General features: G+C 43.2%; 2 non-coding genes across 2 annotated transcripts; both read right to left on the bottom strand.

Moving 5' to 3' along the window:
• Positions 1-1,655: 1,655 nt before the first annotated feature.
• LOC138360641 (5S ribosomal RNA) lies at positions 1,656-1,774 on the bottom strand. The gene has a single exon (XR_011226535.1). It is a non-coding gene; the product is annotated as a 5S ribosomal RNA (ribosomal RNA).
• An 8,114-nt stretch (positions 1,775-9,888) lies between these two features.
• On the bottom strand, positions 9,889-10,007 carry LOC138360782 (5S ribosomal RNA). Its single transcript, XR_011226648.1, has one exon. It is a non-coding gene; the product is annotated as a 5S ribosomal RNA (ribosomal RNA).
• Between the last annotated feature and the right edge of the window lie 610 nt (positions 10,008-10,617).

Below are 10,617 nucleotides of genomic sequence, written 5' to 3'. Positions count from 1 at the left end.
GTCAGCCAACCAGCCAGCCAGCCAGCCAGCCAGCCAGGCAGGCAGGCAGCCAGCCAGCCAGCCACTCCCACTTTGTATTTATATGCATTCAATTTATATTCAAACATTATATATGTTAAGGGCCTAGTTTTAGTGTTTATTTTAAAAATGACAAACATCGAGTCGTTTTACCAGTCCTTTAGCGTTAACGGTGATGCATTTTAAAACTGAACAGAAATCACCTTTTCTGGATATATCAAATATCGAATCCGCTTAATGTGCCTACAATTCAATCATTCAAAAAATACATAATTTACATCATGCCTTTTCATAGAACAGACAATAAGATTTGAGACAATAAGAACTTTAGTTTTATAACTAAAGTTGCACAATTATACCAACTCTATGGTGGCTGGGTGGTAAGGTGTGTGGCTGGTGTTTTGGAAGTCGCGAGTTCAAACGACCCAATGGGAGTACTTTTTTTTTTTTTTTTATGCCATACAATCTTCCTAGTACTATTATGTAGGTGTGTGTGTGTGTGTTTTTATTCATTCTTTGGTTTTATAGATGACATACATATTGACTCCTTTTACCGGTCCTTAATTAGGCTCTGGGGAAGCAATGGTGGTGGTGGTGGTGGTGGTGCATTTAAAACTAAACCAAAAATCACCAGTTCTGGACGCGTCAAATATCATATCCGCTTAATGTGTCTACAACCTAATTACTTAAAACTACACTATTTAATTCATTCATATCACGTGCATATTGGTCATTATGCTCATACAACCGACATAACAATTTATTTTCATTATTAGAATCATACATTTCATCAAGTAATACAGATACAAAGAGATTTTCTTTCTGAGAAGACCGTTAGTATTGGCTGGCTGGCAGGCAGGCAGGCAGGCATTTGAGGGTTATTATTTCGCCTGTTGATTGGGGGGAGGGTTGATGTGTTAGGGGGTTTTCGGTTAGGTGTGGTGGTGGTGATTGGTGGTGATTGGTGGTGGTGGTGATTGGTGGTGATTGGTGGTGAGTAGTGGTGGTGGTGGTGGTGGTGGTGGTAGTAGGTGGGAGGGGGGGGGGGGGGGGAAGGGGAATGATGGTCTGTGGATTCCTTCTCCGTACCCCTTACATATAAGCAAAAACATGCCTTCCTGTGGGTATAGAAACATTAACACAAATTATATCAGTAACTGATATTGTAGCCTTTTAAACAGAAAAGATTTGTACATACAAATACTTTTAAATTATCATTTATTTGTGGAAATGGCATTTACGTCATTAAATTGATACCTCAGCATCAAGTGTCCTGCAGTGGTCCAGTGGTAAAGTGTATATAAGTGATGCGTATTCTTGGAGTTGCGAGTTCAAACCCGGATTAAGCTATATATATATATATATATATATATATATATATATATATATATATATATATATATATATATATATATATATATATATACAACATGTTTTGTTTTGGTTGTTTGTTTTTGTATAAAGCCTCACACACTATATTAAGCGAGTTTGTTTTAAACATGACATACATATTAATTCATTTTACCAGGCCTTATTCCACACAACTCCGTGAATTTCCCGTGGAGCCAGCCAGCCAGCCAGCCAGCCATTCAAACAAAAACAAACGAAACAAAACAAAACAAAACAAAAAACATTATTGCCAACAGCATTTGGTGTTCCCAGGCGGTCACCCATCCAAGTACTAACCAAACCCAACGTTGCTTAACTTCGCTGATCGGACGAGAAGCGGTGTTCTCAACGTGGTATGGCCGTTGGCATGAGACTGCCTACACATTGTGGCTAATAACCAACTCTTTTTAGTCATCACGGCAGGATACGGACCTTCTTGTGGTGTCTTAATGGTAATTGTATCCTAACATATTTTTGTCTCCTTGGCATGGATATTTAACATCGTTTATTCAGTCTTGGGTTTATGTTCTTTCGCCATTTACAGACATTTTACATCTACCTACTTCCTCAGCCTACCCTGCCAATTTCTAATGAATTTGTGGATTTTCTTTTGTAATACATACATGTGTGTGCTCATCTGCTCTTCAGTTTTTATGATATTTGTCTCATCTGTCCTGCTTTATGATACTTTTACAAAGAACATGAACAAATGCTTCTATTTTAGAGAAGATATGGGATCCAGGTTTCGGAGCCGTAAAACCAACCGTCGTGATTGGTGGACGAGTTGCCAGGTTGCAGCTTCTGTACCGTGCCGGCACATAAATAGGTTCGGCTCAAGCGGCGGCAGCATCATTCCCCCGTGACTGTCTGAGCGTCTCTCATCACCTTGGTTATCTCATCATCATCATGGTAGAAGCAAAGCCTACCAAGAAGGCTGCGGCTGCTGCTGCTGTGGTGGCCACCACCAGGAAACCTCGCGTCCAGGTTGCTCACCCGAAAACTAGTCAAATGGTTCTAGCCGCGGTCGCAGCACTCAAAGACCGTAAGGGCTCGTCTCTACAAGCAATCAAGAAGTACGTTGTTGCCAACAACAAAGTCGAGGCTGCCAAGATCGCCATTTACATCCGAAGATTTCTCAAGAAAGCAGTGGCTGACGGCATTCTTGTTCAGACCAAGGGAAGTGGAGCTAGTGGATCATTCAAGCTGGCCGTAGCAGAGAAGAGGGCCGTTCTAACTCCCAAGAAAGCCACCACAACCAAGAAACCATCTACAGCAGCAAAGAAGGCCGTGGTAACTCCCAAGAAAGCCGCCACAAGCAACAAACCACCTACAGCCTTGAAAAAGAAGCAGCAGCAGCAGCAGCTTGTTGTTGGGAACAAAAAGCCCAAAATAAAGAGAGCTTCAAAATCTCCCAAACCACCCAAGGCAAAGAAAGCTGTCAAGAAAACAACAAAGGCAAAATAAACGACGACATGCAAGCAGCATGAATACACATGACAATAAACATCCAGGCCTCCCCCCTCAGTGGAGGGGCCTCATATGATTCCAAAAAGAGTTTAGTTTTGTAGACAAATAAATCATTACTTTTGGGGTAGATTTACTCTGTATATTATATATATATATATATATATATATATATATATATATATATATATATATATATATATATATATATATATATATATATATATATATATATATATATATATATACACACATACATGGGTGAGGTGATATGGTACCAAAGTTTTTGGTGAGGTGATTGACATTTACACAAGATAAAACACGAACCAATGGGAATAAAAACATAAGAATGGAAGTAACTGCAGAAGGCCTATTGGCCCATAACACAAGCACTTCCTCTTGATGCTTCTATATTGGTTCGGAGTCTTGAAGCTATAAATATATATATATATATATATATATATATATATATATATATATATATATATATATATATATATATATATATATATATATGCACACAAAACTAAATAGTCTTGTTAGACAAATTGCCCCTATTAGAGGCAAGTTGACTAACAAGCCGAATGACTGCAATTGTTTTGAATTTGAGTTAAATCTAACATAGAAATGTAATCAAACCTAACCTAACCTATGCTAACCCAAGCTAAGCTAACCTAACCTAACCTAAGCTAACCCAAGCTAAGCTAAGCTAACCTAACCTAACCTAACCTAACCTAACCTAAGCTAAGCTAAACCTAACCTAACCTAACCTAACCTAACCTAAACCCAGCAATTCATGATCTTAATATAATACTGTTAATTGGATAAACCAATTTGGAAAGAAATGTTCGAAAATAACAAAATTAACTGTGCTTGTTAGGAAAATTGGGCCTTGCATACTTGTCCCAATAGTGTGGTTCTCGCTTTTAGGTACGACATAAACGTATACCTAAGTTGAGAGAGAAAAAGATTCGCACTCAAACATGCATATCGATTGCCAGTCCTGAATTCTGGGTAGATATTCGTGTCCTCCCTTTTCATTTACCATCATTTGGATACTATCAAAACAGCTCTGAGAAGGATAAAATGAATAAAACGGGTAGCTCACTCATGTAAAAAGGAAGAGTTGGGAAAGATCTCTCTCTCTCTCTCTCTCCCCCTCACCCCCCCCCCCACCAATGATCCTGCTCTGCTAGTATATAACGTAACAAACCTTCCCCCCCCCCCCTCCCTCCCCAATCAGAGTCCCTTTAAGCATGCGAGGATAAAAAATAGATTTCATAAGACCCAATGTGCTAGCTGATATCAAAACAATTTATGTTATCGTCTATTAAGCCCTTCAGTAAAAAAGTATAGGGACCTAATTAGGTCCCGTTTTGAGGTGGTGGTGGGTGGAATCGATGGATTAGCCAAGCTCTTATCCGCCGAATCCGTAGAGGGTACGACCCTGGCGCTTCAGAGCGTACACCACGTCCATGGCAGTGACGGTCTTCCTCTTGGCGTGTTCCGTGTAGGTTACAGCATCACGGATGACGTTCTCGAGGAACACCTTCAGGACGCCACGGGTCTCTTCGTAGATGAGACCCGAAATACGCTTCACGCCGCCACGACGAGCTAAGCGACGAATAGCGGGCTTGGTGATGCCCTGGATGTTGTCACGTAGCACCTTACGATGACGCTTGGCGCCACCCTTTCCGAGTCCCTTGCCTCCCTTGCCGCGTCCAGTCATGGTGTTGAAGTTGTGTGAATCGAATTGACGAATGCCCGCACGATTTCCCGACTATATCCCATCAAGCGGACGTACTAGTAGCATTGCAACTCCTGCCTGCCCTTACTTTACGCTTGTGGTCGAGTAGACACGGCTTTCTCACAACGCTTTCAAAACTGCAGTTGCCTACTCGTCTGTTTCACGTCCCTGTGAAATGACTTTTGCACAAATCCAAAAAATAGAGCAAAATCAGCGATAATAGTGATTGAGGTGAGCCGCCTGTTGGCTGCAGCCAGAGGAAGGAGGGGAGGGGCAACGGGGTGACGTAGGCGAGTCGAGCAGCCAATGGCGCTCGAGCAAGCGCCTCGAGACGGCGTATATAAGCAAAAATTTTTCGGCGCCGGCCATCACAAACCACAGTTGTTCACCATGGCTCGCACCAAGCAGACTGCTCGCAAGTCCACGGGAGGCAAGGCTCCTCGTAAGCAGCTGGCCACCAAGGCAGCACGCAAGTCTGCTCCTGCCACAGGGGGTGTGAAGAAGCCTCACCGTTACAGGCCCGGAACGGTCGCCCTGCGTGAGATCCGTCGTTACCAGAAGAGCACCGAGTTGCTCATCAGGAAACTTCCCTTCCAGCGTCTGGTGCGCGAGATTGCCCAGGACTTCAAGACCGATCTTCGCTTCCAGTCGTCTGCCGTCATGGCTTTACAGGAGGCATCCGAGGCTTACCTGGTCGGTCTCTTCGAGGACACTAACCTCTGTGCCATCCACGCCAAGCGTGTCACCATCATGCCAAAGGACATTCAGCTTGCTCGCCGTATCCGTGGAGAGCGTGCATAAGCTAAATCGACCACCCTAGTATACACCAAACTCGGCCCTTCTCAGGGCCAAAATATCCTTCTAAGGAGATTTCAGACATTCCTAGCATAATTTAGGTGTCATACATACATGTGATATCAATAAATCAAGTCATTTGTAGTACAACCTGTTCTCTTACAAACAAAACGCCGTCGCTTTTCACTCTTATGCACTGTCAAGGATCACCCCCCCCCCCAAAATAAAAATTGTCATACTGTACTAGAAATAAAAAGCAGCTTGTATAAGTGACATATACTGTCCAGTCCTGTTTTATTCTGTTTTCGGTCCTCTGGCTTAATCTGTTAAGTTAGGAGATGACATTTTAAATTAACCGTTTTCTTGACATTTTCAAACCTAAGAGGGTGGCCTGCATAGTAATCCTAATGTGGAACATAACAATGAATCTCTAATCTCTAGAAAAAAGATACCGAGTGCTTATATGTGTTGAGAGAGAGAGAGAGAGAGAGAGAGAGAGAGAGAGAGAGAGAGAGAGAGAGAGAGAGAGAGAGAGAGAGAGAGAGAGAGAGAGAGAGAGACACACAGACAGACAGACAAGACAGACAAGACAGACAGACAGACAGACAGACAGACAGACAGACAGACAGACAGACAGACAGACAGACAGGCAGGCAGGCAGGCAGACAGACAGACAGACAGACAGACAGACAGACAGACAGACAGACACTGAGAGAGAGAAACACACACAGACAGTTTCATAAATATTCTCATTTTATAGCTATTTGCTTTCAGTGACAGAGGTTTTTGTTATAATAGTATTGGTGGTCTAACACTCACAAATCTCTTTAGAAATTAAAGTGTGGCTCCAATGGAGCCGAGTTTGTTGGTTTGAGGCCAAGCCACCACCACAGGGCAGTAAGTAAGCCGTTTACTTGGAGGAGGTGTACTTGGTGACGGCCTTAGTGCCCTCAGAGACGGCGTGCTTGGCCAGTTCTCCGGGCAACAGGAGCCTTACAGCCGTCTGGATCTCCCGACTGGTAATGGTGGAACGCTTGTTGTAGTGGGCCAGGCGAGAAGCCTCGGCGGCGATGCGCTCGAAGATGTCGTTCACGAACGAGTTCATGATCGACATGGCTTTGGAAGAGATACCAGTGTCGGGGGTGGACCTGCTTCAGCACTTTGTAGATGTAGATGCTGTAGCTCTCCTTCCTCCTGCGCTTCTTTTTCTTATCGCCCTTGGCAATGGCCTTCTGGGCCTTTCCGGCCTTCTTGGCAGCCTTTCCAGATGCCTTGGGTGGCATGATGATGCTCGTGCTGGCTGGCGTTGCGATACAATAATGAACTTTTGCGCGAGGCGAGCTTTCCTTTTATATCCCGCTCGCGACTCAGCTCAGAGCGGGTCGCGTGGCGGAGCGCGCTGATTGGTCAGTGGCGGGCTCCCTTGATCCTGAGCGGGGTATATAACACGAAGCTCGATCTGCGGGGCGGCATAAAACCACCACAAACCCACAACAGCAGCAGCAATGTCAGGACGCGGCAAGGGAGGCAAAGTGAAGGGCAAGTCAAAGTCTCGCTCCAGCAGGGCCGGACTTCAGTTCCCCGTGGGCAGAATTCACCGTCTGCTGCGTAAGGGCAACTACGCCGAACGCGTCGGTGCTGGCGCTCCTGTCTACCTGGCAGCCGTCATGGAATACCTCGCTGCCGAAGTTCTGGAGCTCGCCGGTAACGCCGCACGTGACAACAAGAAGACCCGTATCATCCCACGTCACTTGCAGTTGGCCATCCGCAACGACGAAGAACTCAACAAACTTCTGTCTGGCGTAACCATTGCACAGGGAGGTGTTCTTCCAAACATTCAGGCAGTTCTTTTGCCAAAGAAGACAGAGAAGAAGTAAGCACTTCTGCCACCCACCACGACAAATACCATAACCAGGCTCCATCCGGAGCCACACACACTTTAATAGAGAGATTCAAGTAGACAATCAACTTTCAAACATTAATAATAACATTTATATTGATTTCATTTGGAATGTGTACATAACAAACAAACAAACAAAACAAAATTATAGGGGATATTCAGCATCACTTGGAATATTAACCAATCATATAAATCCAATATATATTTTATATTTTACTTTAAGCGAGGAATTCATATTCTATCAATTTTTAATCATACAAATGAACAAAAGCAATTCCTTCACTAGACGTAACGAATGAATAAATGATCAAGGTTTTAATGTGTTTCATGAATAAATATATATATATATATATATATATATATATATTATATATATATATATATATATATATATATATATATAATATAATATAATATAATATATTATAATACTTGTGAACCAGAATATGTTTGAGCAGCAGCGATCGTGCCATTGGCCGAAGTGCAACAATTCAAATAATTTAAAGGGCCTGCTCGGGTATATAAGAGAGGCTGGGAGACTGGGGCCGGTGGTGGGTGATGGGTGATGAGTGATGGTGTGGTGTGGTGTGGTGTTGTTAAGAGTTGATTTACGGCCAGCCAGCCAGCTGCAGCAAGGCAGGGCAGGGCAAGGCAAGGCAAGGCAAGGCAAGGCAAGGCAATAACAGGACAGGACAGCCAAGGCAAGGCAAGGCAAGGCAAGGCAAGGCAAGGCAAGCAGGCGGGCGGGCGGGCGGGCGGGCGGGCGGGCGGGGCGGGCAGCCAGCCAGCCAGCCAGCCAGCCAGCCAGCCAGCCAGCCAGCCAGCCAGCCAGCCAGCCAGCCAGGCCAGGCAGGCAGGCAGGCAGGCAGGCAGGCAGGCAGCCAGGCAGCCAGCCAGTCAGCCAACCAGCCAGCCAGCCAGCCAGCCAGCCCAGGCAGGCAGGCAGCCAGCCAGCCAGCCACTCCCACTTTGTATTTATATGCATTCAAATTTATATTCAAACATTATATATGTTAAGGGCCTAGTTTTAGTGTTTATTTTAAAAATGACAAACATCGAGTCGTTTTAACCAGTCCTTTAGCGTTAACGGTGATGCATTTAAAACTGAACAGAAATCACCTTTTCTGGATATATCAAATATCGAATCCGCTTAATGTGCCTACAATTCAATCATTCAAAAAATACATAATTTACATCATGCCTTTTCATAGAACAGACAATAAGATTTGAGACAATAAGAACTTTAGTTTTATAACTAAAGTTGCACAATTATACCAACTCTATGGTGGCTGGGTGGTAAGGTGTGTGGCTGGTGTTTTGGAAGTCGCGAGTTCAAACGACCCAATGGGAGTACTTTTTTTTTTTTTTTATGCCATACAATCTTCCTAGTACTATTATGTAGGTGTGTGTGTGTGTGTTTTTATTCATTCTTTGGTTTTATAGATGACATACATATTGACTCCTTTTACCGGTCCTTAATTAGGCTCTGGGGAAGCAATGGTGGTGGTGGTGGTGGTGGTGCATTTAAAACTAAACCAAAAATCACCAGTTCTGGACGCGTCAAATATCATATCCGCTTAATGTGTCTACAACCTAATTACTTAAAACTACACTATTTAATTCATTCATATCACGTGCATATTGGTCATTATGCTCATACAACCGACATAACAATTTATTTTCATTATTAGAATCATACATTTCATCAAGTAATACAGATACAAAGAGATTTTCTTTCTGAGAAGACCGTTAGTATTGGCTGGCTGGCAGGCAGGCAGGCAGGCATTTGAGGGTTATTATTTCGCCTGTTGATTGGGGGGAGGGTTGATGTGTTAGGGGGTTTTTCGGTTAGGTGTGGTGGTGGTGATTGGTGGTGATTGGTGGTGGTGGTGATTGGTGGTGATTGGTGGTGAGTAGTGGTGGTGGTGGTGGTGGTGGTGGTAGTAGGTGGGAGGGGGGGGGGGGGGAAGGGGAATGATGGTCTGTGGATTCCTTCTCCGTACCCCTTACATATAAGCAAAAACATGCCTTCCTGTGGGTATAGAAACATTAACACAAATTATATCAGTAACTGATATTGTAGCCTTTTAAACAGAAAAGATTTGTACATACAAATACTTTTAAATTATCATTTATTTGTGGAAATGGCATTTACGTCATTAAATTGATACCTCAGCATCAAGTGTCCTGCAGTGGTCCAGTGGTAAAGTGTATATAAGTGATGCGTATTCTTGGAGTTGCGAGTTCAAACCCGGATTAAGCTATATATATATATATATATATATATATATATATATATATATATATATATATATATATATATATATATATATATATATATATATATATAGATATATATATATACAACATGTTTTGTTTTGGTTGTTTGTTTTTGTATAAAGCCTCACACACTATATTAAGCGAGTTTGTTTTAAACATGACATACATATTAATTCATTTTACCAGGCCTTATTCCACACAACTCCGTGAATTTCCCGTGGAGCCAGCCAGCCAGCCAGCCAGCCATTCAAACAAAAACAAACGAAACAAAACAAAACAAAACAAAAAACATTATTGCCAACAGCATTTGGTGTTCCCAGGCGGTCACCCATCCAAGTACTAACCAAACCCAACGTTGCTTAACTTCGCTGATCGGACGAGAAGCGGTGTTCTCAACGTGGTATGGCCGTTGGCATGAGACTGCCTACACATTGTGGCTAATAACCAACTCTTTTTAGTCATCACGGCAGGATACGGACCTTCTTGTGGTGTCTTAATGGTAATTGTATCCTAACATATTTTTGTCTCCTTGGCATGGATATTTAACATCGTTTATTCAGTCTTGGGTTTATGTTCTTTCGCCATTTACAGACATTTTACATCTACCTACTTCCTCAGCCTACCCTGCCAATTTCTAATGAATTTGTGGATTTCTTTTGTAATACATACATGTGTGTGCTCATCTGCTCTTCAGTTTTTATGATATTTGTCTCATCTGTCCTGCTTTATGATACTTTTACAAAGAACATGAACAAATGCTTCTATTTTAGAGAAGATATGGGATCCAGGTTTCGGAGCCGTAAAACCAACCGTCGTGATTGGTGGACGAGTTGCCAGGTTGCAGCTTCTGTACCGTGCCGGCACATAAATAGGTTCGGCTCAAGCGGCGGCAGCATCATTCCCCCGTGACTGTCTGAGCGTCTCTCATCACCTTGGTTATCTCATCATCATCATGGTAGAAGCAAAAGCCTACCAAGAAGGCTGCGGCTGCTGCTGCTGTGGTGGCCACCACCAGGAAACCTCG

This window comes from Procambarus clarkii, unplaced genomic scaffold, assembly GCF_040958095.1.
Source record: "Procambarus clarkii isolate CNS0578487 unplaced genomic scaffold, FALCON_Pclarkii_2.0 HiC_scaffold_116, whole genome shotgun sequence".
NCBI lineage: Eukaryota > Metazoa > Arthropoda > Malacostraca > Decapoda > Cambaridae > Procambarus > Procambarus clarkii.
Note: the sequence above shows the minus strand (reverse complement) of the source record. Positions and strands in the feature narration are given on the sequence as shown.